We start from the raw sequence: 10,165 nt of genomic DNA, 5'->3' as shown, positions 1-10,165 counted from the left end.
CACACACTCCTTGCACAGGGTGGAACGGAATAGCAGCCATTGTCTAGCGTTTCACTTAAAATGACAGAGGCTCATTGTGTCTGCAACAATTCGGACACTGACCTACACACACACACACACACACACACACACACACACACAGAGAGACCGGCAGAGTGAATATCATTACATAACTACAATTATAACCAACACCAAGAAAAACCAGCCACATACGTTCCGCATAAACACAGGTCCACAGAACCACAGAACAAGGCCACAGGAACCACTCCCAAACTAACGTGTCAAAGTTGCCCTGTGTAGTCCCACATTACATCTATAGCTAAGCCAATCCATCTCTTTGTAGTACTAGGACTCCGGCAGCATGCTTTCACACAGTCTCTCTACACACCTCTAATCTACTTTGCACTCTTTCTGTGGACGTACCTGTGAAGCTGCATCGGTCTAACAATCTTCGCAAAGAGTGGATGTGTGTCTGTTTCTCTCTCTTGCTCTCCCTCTTTCTCTCTCTCTCTCTCTCTCTCTCTCTCTCTCTCTCTCTCTCTCTCTCTGTGAGAGAGTGAACCAGTAAATATTTCACCCTCCCACAGTCACTTGGACTAATGAGCATGTGAGAAACAGAGGCAGTCACAGGATTGGAGTTGTGTTAGAGCAAATTAATATCCGCTTCTTTCTCTCTCTCTCACTCCCTCCCTCTACTCTACTTCCTGAGTGTGTTTATGTATGTGCACGTGTGTGATGGGGTATGAATTTGATGTGCGTGTGGGGATGTATGCAGAGAAGTTTCAAAGTGTGTGTGTGAGTGTGTGCGCATGCACACACATTTAACAAAGAATGTTAATGGCTGCAAAGCCATTCAGTCCCCTGTTTATCCAATTATTCACTTCAGAGAGCATGCAACACCACACACTCTCACACACACACACACACACACACACACACACACACACTAGTAGTTCTGGAGAAGTGACTGCTTTTAACAATGTCTCTAACAAACTCTCTAACAAAGTCCTATTCAGATCAATGACAAACATGTTTGTACTCACTAAAGTAACTGACCTTACTTTCACATACGCACACACACAAACACACACACACACACACCTCTGCAACCAATGGATGAGGACTAAATGGGTGGAGACAACGGTGCTGGTTGCCAAGCAGCCAGTGGACAGACTGAGTGTGTGAGGGATTAAAAGGGATCAGAGGTTCAGTGTGTGTCTGCTCCACTCATAACATCTGTGGAAGTGTGTGTGTGTGTGTGTGTGTGTGTGTGTGTGTGTGTGGCTGCATGTACAGTACATGCACAACGCTGCTCACTAGTTTGGAATCAAGAAAATATTTCAGACAGAAGCCAGCCAATCTATCTGAATCTGAATGCAATCAATTCTGAGCGGTAATACAAGGCATGTGCTTGATGAATGTTCACACTGTTTGCAACAGCATCGCTAATAATGATATGGTAAGGCATTTGCAACAGATGTCTGTAAACTAGCACCTCAGGTTTTCGCAGGCCTCTTGCAGGGTTGCTTTCAACTTTTGAGTTCCATCACGGTCAGTATCACAACACAGATACTATAAACACCACCAGTGTTTCCCATACATTGACTTATTTGTGGCGGCCCACCACAATATCAACACTGACCACCACACAATGATTTTATGTTGTACTACTTAAACTAGATGAACTCCTTTCATTGTAGAGCTATGCACAGTCACACCTTTGTGCAGCCTCTCTGTCCCTCAACAAACATGCATGCACGTTTAAATAATACATTAAAAAAATCCAGCCAGGATTATTGTTGTTGACTGTTGTTGACGATTGGCTAAATCGCAATTAATCCAGTAAGCATCACAAGCACACTACCACCACAAATAGAATTAAATTCTGTGGGAAACACTGACCACTGTGCATTACTATTGTTGGGTCTGCCATTGCCCCGCAGGTGGTCACCATGGTCCCCTCACAAGACCACGTGGTACTGAACAAGGCAGACAAGCTGTAGGCAAATGTCATGATTCAAATAATCTCAATGTCATGTCATCTTCGGCAGACCCAAAATAAGAAAACTCTACAACTGTACAATGTCCTTGAATTCTATTCTTGCAACTACTCAATTAAAAAGAAACAGCACTAAAGTCACCCCAAGTAGAAATACTTCCAGAAGAAAAAGGTGGCCCGTTTTCTCTTCATAGGTAGTGAAGTGGTGGTCGTAGCAACGCACGAGGACATATTAAAATGATGCAACGCTGAGGACGACCAAGGGAGAAGAGAGAGGGGCATTCAGAACTTAATGATCCATTAAGGAGGTTAAAGAGATCATGCTGCAGGAAACCGTTTGTTCTCATTGGCTTTGAAACAAGATATGTCAGTGGGACTATTAGTGGACGTACCAGACAGTTTCCTTCCCTACCTGTAATGGCCATAGAAAGTAGTGCTGCCGCGATTAATCGACATAATCGAACTAATCGATTATTAAAATTAGTCGACGCTAATTTTTGTAGTCGACTAATCGTTTTGCTTTTGACCCCCTATTTATTTTTGGTCTCCCGTCTCTAACGGTTGTAATGTTATTAATTCTGTTATTAACTCTACAAAAGTAGGCTGATATTGATATGAGCATATCTATATCTATGGCTATATGTCATGTTTTGGCCCTTCAGTTGAGTTAAAAATAAAATTGACACAACAAAATAACGAAAACGTCGTTTAGATTAGTCGACTAATCGAAAAATTAGTCAAAAGATTAATCGTTAGAAAATTAGTCGTTAGTGGCAGCACTAATAGAAAGGAAGTGGTCATAGAACACAGGAATCCAAATGACATTTCAATTGAAATGAAACAAGTTAAATAAGTGTATCATTTCTAGATCACATTGCTCAATATTCATTATGTTCCTTCCCCTGTTAGCAATCTAGAAATACACCTGGACGATGCGTAAATATGGAGGTAATAAAAGTTGATATAAAAGTTCAGCTGCAAAATCAGCCTTTTGTCCTGCTGGGTTTTCATGAGAAAAATGATGCATGGCTCCCTCAAGCTGCTGACACATACGCATAATGTTCCTGAGTATGGTTGTAGTATGGGCCCATTCATTGGCCAATATGGGCCCACAATAGTTTTTCTGGGGTGCAATCATTAGTAGGCCAATGTTCATAATCGCCCAATCAGAACACATGATCTAGTTATGTGGTTGCCCAGTAACAACATGTCCAAAAAGTGGGCCTGTGTATCATCGTCACATTTAGAGGACTGGCCTTAGCGGCTAGTCGAAATCTACCAGTCTGGTCACACTGTGAGCCTAGACTACACGCACATGGGGAGTTCAAACCAGCTCAAAAACAGGATTTGGACCAGAGAACATATTATTACCATATTTATTATCCTAAATCTCATCATGATGTAGTGCTTTACTATCTGAAATGGCTAACAATACCGAGTGAATGACTCACTTTACCTGGCTTCTGGCTGAAAACTTGTCTGAAATTCTTTCTCTCTCTGTATGTGTGCGTGCGCGTGTGTGTGTATGTGTGCGTGCGTGTGTGTGTGTGCGCGTGTGTGTGCGTGCGTGTGTGTGAGCGTGTGCATGTGTCTATGCACATTTTTGATGGTCACTTTTCCTTCCTGCTTAAAATCTGGCGTACCAATGTTTCCCGTCTTGCTCCCTCTCACGCTCCCGGGAATCACTCAGTTACTGACAGTGAGGCGGAGTCAGTGTGTGCGAGGAAACCGTCAACTACGGCCCCACGCGCCAAAAAGAGCACAAAAGATCCCTATTGTGAACCTAATGAGTTCATACACGTACACACACTCTCCTATCCAATACAAGAGGGGCGAGAGGTGGGGGTTGTCTAGAGGCAGCCTAATGGGCTCGACCCCCCCACCCCCAACACACACACACACACACACACACACACACACACACACACACACACACACACACACACACACACACACACACACATGCTGCATACATGTAGGTCAAACTGCATGGCCAAGTGCCCAAGCATAAGAGGATTAGGCCATTAGAGCAAATATGGCCTATGGGGTGATGCATTTATGAAAGATCATTATCAATGCAATTGACAAAACAATGAGACAATATTGCCTTCAATAGAGGAGGTAGAAATTATGGGATTCTTTTAAGCACTGATGTCTCGCTCATGGACTCATCGCCTCTCTCTGCTTAGCAATATTTGAAGAGCAGCGGTGTGACATAACACGTCACATGACCTTCCGTTGTTCTCTAGCACCCTCCTGCAGGGTCTGCAAGCGTGGACGCATGTGTGTGTGCGTGTGTGTGCGTGCGCATGTGTCAATGTGTGTGTGTATGAATGAAGAGACATTTTCAATTTAAAAAAAAAAAAAAAAAACCTTGAGGAAGGCCTTGATAGGAATAGTAATGCGTCAGAGATATATTTGAGGGAGGAAAGAAAATTATGCTGCGCTAATATTTGCCTTTGTCCACAGCAGGCTAAAGTAGGCTACAGCGAAATACAGTACATGCACTGTTTGAGACTATGAATTTACAGGGAAACGGAATGAATCAGTTACATTTTTAGCAGAAGAGTGCCAGACTGTTGTTGGTATTAACCATAAACTCAAAAAATCATAATCATAATCATAAAATCAAATCACTGTCCATGTTGTTTTGTAGGCATACGTTATAAACCGACACTGAATTTAGGCATAACTAGTTGCAGTAGGCCCAGGCATATCTGCAGTTCCAACCCCAGGGAATCCTAATGGATTCAATTTAACATTCACTCTGCAAGTAGGCCTACACCAAAGATGAAACTTGAGTGTCTGTTATTTGTTTCTATACTATGTCTGCATACAGGGGGCCAAACTTCACGCACTAGGCCTACAAGCACAAGTCCAATCAAAGCAAAGACGCAGTCCTAGAATCCAATGATCCACTTGTGTGTGGTATAGTGGGTATAAACGACTGAAGTCCCTCCCTTTAGGATCCCCGGAAACGCACGTCATTAAGGCGAAGGGGGTTTCCCCAGCATGCGCCACCTGGTCGTGAGTACTCACAAACTCTACCCGTTAATCCAGCTCATTATAAGGACGCGGAGCTCTCAGCTCGGACTTGGGCATCCACCATAGGGTAATTTGGTTCCATATACAAACAGCTGTATGAGCCTTAACCTTTTTTTCTGGATTGGTCAGAGAGTGATACGAGGGAAACTAGCGTTGACAAGTTATTGTTACAACCAAGAGTAGGCATCTGCTGGACACAAGCAAACATAAACTACAGTTTACCATACGCGTTCTTTGGTGGCTTGTCCAAACATGCGAACGCACACGCCCTCTTGTACGGGAAGTATTTACTGAATCGAAGGACTGCCTTTTAAAGCTTCGTGTGTCTACGCAGTGGCAGAAGCACAGTTGCATGCGAGCTCGAGAACACATCTTAGGGCAGCATGACTGTTAGCCAATTACAGACATCCTGCCACACGTGCGCCATGTTTGACATCCATTCAAAGCACAGATAGTGGCTGGACAGGGAAACACTATTTATAATCTTGCGATTGAGAAGCAGGAAACACTATCTCTCCCATTTTCAACGCAGTTTATGGGGGCCATGTCTGTAAATTCCCCCAGCTACCTATGCGCCCTCAGAGGAGGCTATACTGCTACGATGACCAAAACGGCGTTAACGCATAGGTTAGCGCCACAAAAGTGCTCAATAATTCCTGACCATAGGCTACTTTTCTTGTGCACTCGGCTCAAAACTTGTTCATCACGCAGGTCTGATATTCTGAAACGAGTAAAGAAGTACCTGTAAATGCCAACGTGGGTTATACACCTCTCCCGTCCTGGTGACCCCTCGGCGCACGGATCCCGCAAGCTAGCACCAAACTCGACGGCGTTACACACAATGTCAATCAAACAAACAGGCACCACCCATCTGAAAATGTCACATGATTTGGACCAATCACAGCTAAGTGAAGCTAATAACTCCCCCTTCGGCCCCGCCCCATCACGACCGTCGTTTTGCCATGTATGACAGATTTACAATACACATAGGCCTATATACTAAACGATATAATGTCTCATGCGAACCAGTGGTGCTGTGTCTGAGTATCTCTACTCAGGTCAAGGAATTGTGATAGCAGTGGAAGACAAACTAGATAATGGTATGCGTCCAGACAGCTTAATGCTTGAGAAAGAATAGACAGCATTTTGAGTTAAAATGTACATGATTAAATACTAGACGGCATACCTAGACCTGAAATGCATCAGTGTAAGGCATAGGCAACAGCTACCAACATCAAGACAAAATTGCTAAGTAACAGTCACTGGTGTCCAAAGTAATCAATTAATTCCAAACTGGAAAAGTATATGCCAAAAGGTTAAATAACTGACAGCGAATGGGAGTGCAGAGGTTTCTTGATGACAGAGTGACAGGTAAAACACATTTACTACTACTATTACACATTGTTGTTGGGGGTAAAAAAAATAAAAAATAAAACATATAATTCCATGTGTTTATGGATTTTGGAATGGCAACAGCGGATTTCACCTGCCATGCCATTGAGAGAGATGCACATGAAAGAGAATAATACAGAAAGAGAATACTATTCAAACTACAGTGTAACAAGGAATCACTCTGGATCACTGCATCTGTCAATACTATTACTAGAGATAAGAGTGCTAACATTGTAAGTACTAGTCACTGTGTGCTTGGAGGGGAGAGAGGGAAGTGCATGGTGTGTGTTGGGTTGTTAGAAGTATTAGGAGAGGAGGGGCCCTTAGAAGAGATGGGTCTTCAAGAGCTTTCTGTGTCATTTGCAAGTGTTCGTGGTAGGTATGTGATGATCATTTACTGTAATTTGCTGTCTAATTGGTTGGTAGGGAGACTATTATCTTGGCGGTAGAGTGCGATTTTAACGAGTTTGTTTTCGGAGGTGACGGCTAACATTGTGAAGAAACAGGGGGAGCAGGCTGAGTTGAATTCTGCTATTGTAAAGCAACAGCAGGAGGTGGGGGCAGCAGACAGAGCTTTCAGTGTGCAGTTGAGCTGTGCATGTTTTTGGCTGGCAGTGACATGAGCGTGGAGCTGAGGTTGACTAAGACGACTGATGCGAAGTTGCAGGTGTCTTTGGGTGCTGAAAGAGGGATTGGAAAAGGCAAGCCACTGTGTCCTCCATTCCTTGTTTGGGTCTGTATGGAAACTGATATGGCTCTTGCTGTAGTCTGATGGATGGAGGGATGTGGCGAAGGACTATTAATAATTATTGGTGTGAGTACGACTGGTCGGAAGTGGTTGGGCTCTGAGGGGGGGATGGATCTTGGTTTGAGTGTACTTTTCACTATATATACTTTGTCTGTTGTTGCACTGATGTTGCAGAGGTAGTGAACATAGTACATTTGTGCAGATAAAATCTTCATGGTATAAAAGTGGCATGTTGTGTGCAGACTGTGCAGATTGCAATGTTGCTTAAGTCACATTCATTAATAGGGTATTACACATTCAGAACATGATATGATTTTTGGATGTATAGCTAATTGTACATAGTTTTATTTTATTTTGAGCAGCACGATAGAGCAGGTCAGACTATACTGTATATTGGTGTATTGCATTGTTAATCAATCATTGAGTAACCAAGGTTGTATAGACCTGAGGGCCACAAGGAGATGCAGGAGTAGAGGAAAGAGAGGACATGGAAATCATGATTTGCAGCTGTGTGGAGAGGACTTGTACCATGCAGTACATGTAGCTGATTATGTTATTACACTGTTAGTGTGGATGTTACAATCTGCTCTTGTATTTTCATCAGACAAATGCTTCATGCTCGGTACCATGGACAGCAATAAAGGTAAGCATGGGTTCACAAAATGTGCTGAATCATACAAAAGACCATTTCCACCCTAATAACGCACACACTATCGCATCTTTGGAGGCTGGAAGCTTTAATCTACCTCAAGCACATTTGCTTGAACGTCTCCCCATTGTGAGGAAGATGAGTCTTTCATTTCCATCCATGAGTGGACACGAGAGAATATCTGCTCTTACTATGTCAGCCCAGAGAGAAAAGTCAAAAGTCTGGTTACCCGAGGAGAAATCACCTGGCTGGCAGGTACACTTCTTGTGTATATATGGAATATTGGTTGAAATGTATGGATTCATGAGTCCCACAGGCATACAGGTTTGCTGGTAAATCTGGGATCCAGAGAGCAGAAGAACTGAATGATCAAGTTGTCTCGTGCCCGCACAAAGATAGTGGTAATGGTACTCGCCTGACAGCCATTGCGGATCCTTTCCCCCGTCTGATGAAGCTGCTGTCACTTCAAGTTCAGTGCTTCACCTGATAGCAGAAATGAATGAATATTTCCCCTAATGTTGAAAGTTATGACTGAATTCTGTCAACAATTTGATTCATCTGACTGTGATTACAACTCCAGTATATGTAGGCCTATGTGAATAGATGCATGTTTCTCTCTGTGGGACTGGACATATGGATATCAGGAAAGAGGATATCAAGACAGAAATGTATGTCTGTATCTCCTGTGCCTCGGAGAAGAGTGGAACACACCACCATGACATGATTTCTCTATGATGTAAGAGATTCACTATAAACATTAAAGGAAAGCCATACTGCCACCCTGTGGCTATTTTTTAAAAATACACCTGATGATAAACAGGAACTTCAGTTTCATCCAATTAGGGCTGGCTGCAGAATTCAGCTTGTTGGCCTTTTGGCCATAGATATATGTCTATGCTTTTGGCCCCCTCACTGTTGACTTCAAAGCAACGCTGCCACCGTGAGGCACTTAACCCTAACATACCGTAACTCTTGCCTATAACCCTCGCGCCTTCCAGACAGTGCTGCCTTGAATTCGATGGTGGGGGCCAAAAAGACGATACAACAGAATTCAGAGGGGGCATTAGGAATTAGGGCACTTAACAAAGACACACACGTCAGAAGAAAACAGAGAAAGAGAGATAAGTTTATCACTGTTATTATACTAGCCATGTTATGTGTGGCATATTCACTCATTCAATGTTCATATTCTATGCTGTAATTAGATCCCCTTTCCTGGGAACTGTAAATAAACATATTGTTTGGCAATCACAACAAAGGGCCATTCGTTTTTTTTTGAGGGGGCACCCCATTTTCATAAAATATTACTGTAAATAATAATATTATATTAATCTGACTGTGCCCTTATGCATACTCAACAGATATACAGATTTACTGTTCTACAGATTTATCTGTAGCTATGAGGTCAGCCCTGACATTATGCTTACATTAGCACAAGCGTCAGCAGTTTTGTGAAGGTATCATGCTGAAAATCTTAGCTAAGAACTTTTGGTGTATAATTAAGGATAACTCTTGGCTGTTAAACACTGTTTTAACACGATGCTTTCCATACATCATTACTTTTGCTAATGTGGCTATAGTATCTGTATAATTATCCCATATTCAGTCTATTCTGAATTCACAACACAACAAAGTCATCAGCATGCAGTGGCAATGTAAAAATATATTTCTAAAATGCTTTTCGTCTGAACTTAAGAGGTCCATCAAGGTATGGAGTAATTTCCCTTGAGTCATTTTTTAATAAACATCATTTCAAATGGTTATGTCAGCATAAAAATAGTACATTGGTTTCCCTAGACTCATAACCACATTTCACTTTGTGAAGACTGAAGAGTCTGGGTAGGCTACTCACTATTGGAAAATGTTTCCAATCCTTGCATCGAACTGGACATAGACTTTGCATTGGCTTTGAAATCATTGGTTTCAACATAACCAATAACATTGATCAGGGATTCCAAAGGTTACTTCCTACTTTGCCTAACCTTTACAAACGTATAATAAACTGCATCAGCAGTTAGGAAACAATGTATTTACCTTTGCTGTATACATTTACACATTCATCCGAATCCATTGGTGTTAGCAGGCATTTCTATTTACCACAGTCACTTTTGATTCTGATTTTGAAGTCATCCCCTCTTATTGCTGATTGGCCCTCCATCTTAGTGGCTGAGGGAATCGAGAACACATTGAGAGGAGCGGGACTAGTATCTCGGTGAAATTTAAATGATTGGAGATAGGCGGGCGGGGCCAGGTAATGAAATATTTGGTCAAAACGTTGATGACCATATTTTTCTGTCCTAAGAAATAGCTATGGCTGACACAAATGGCTGAC

General features: G+C 42.5%; 1 protein-coding gene across 3 annotated transcripts in view; it reads right to left on the bottom strand.

The window, feature by feature from the left end:
* The window catches only part of pals2b (protein associated with LIN7 2, MAGUK p55 family member b), a 24,161-nt gene extending 18,285 nt beyond the window's left edge, over positions 1–5,876 (bottom strand). Inside the window, exon 1 of one of the 3 annotated variants that reach the window (XM_062528830.1) lies at positions 5,787–5,876. The gene's annotated coding sequence lies outside the window, so the exon portion shown is untranslated. The remainder of the gene's footprint in view (positions 1–5,786) is intronic. The other 2 variants (XM_062528828.1, XM_062528829.1) reach the window with 2 other exon arrangements.
* Positions 5,877–10,165: the final 4,289 nt, after the last annotated feature.

The sequence above is a fragment of the Sardina pilchardus genome, chromosome 24 (genome assembly GCF_963854185.1).
Source record: "Sardina pilchardus chromosome 24, fSarPil1.1, whole genome shotgun sequence".
Lineage (NCBI taxonomy): Eukaryota > Metazoa > Chordata > Actinopteri > Clupeiformes > Clupeidae > Sardina > Sardina pilchardus.
The sequence above is the reverse complement of the archived record's forward strand: the minus strand, read 5'-3'. Positions and strand labels throughout refer to the sequence as shown.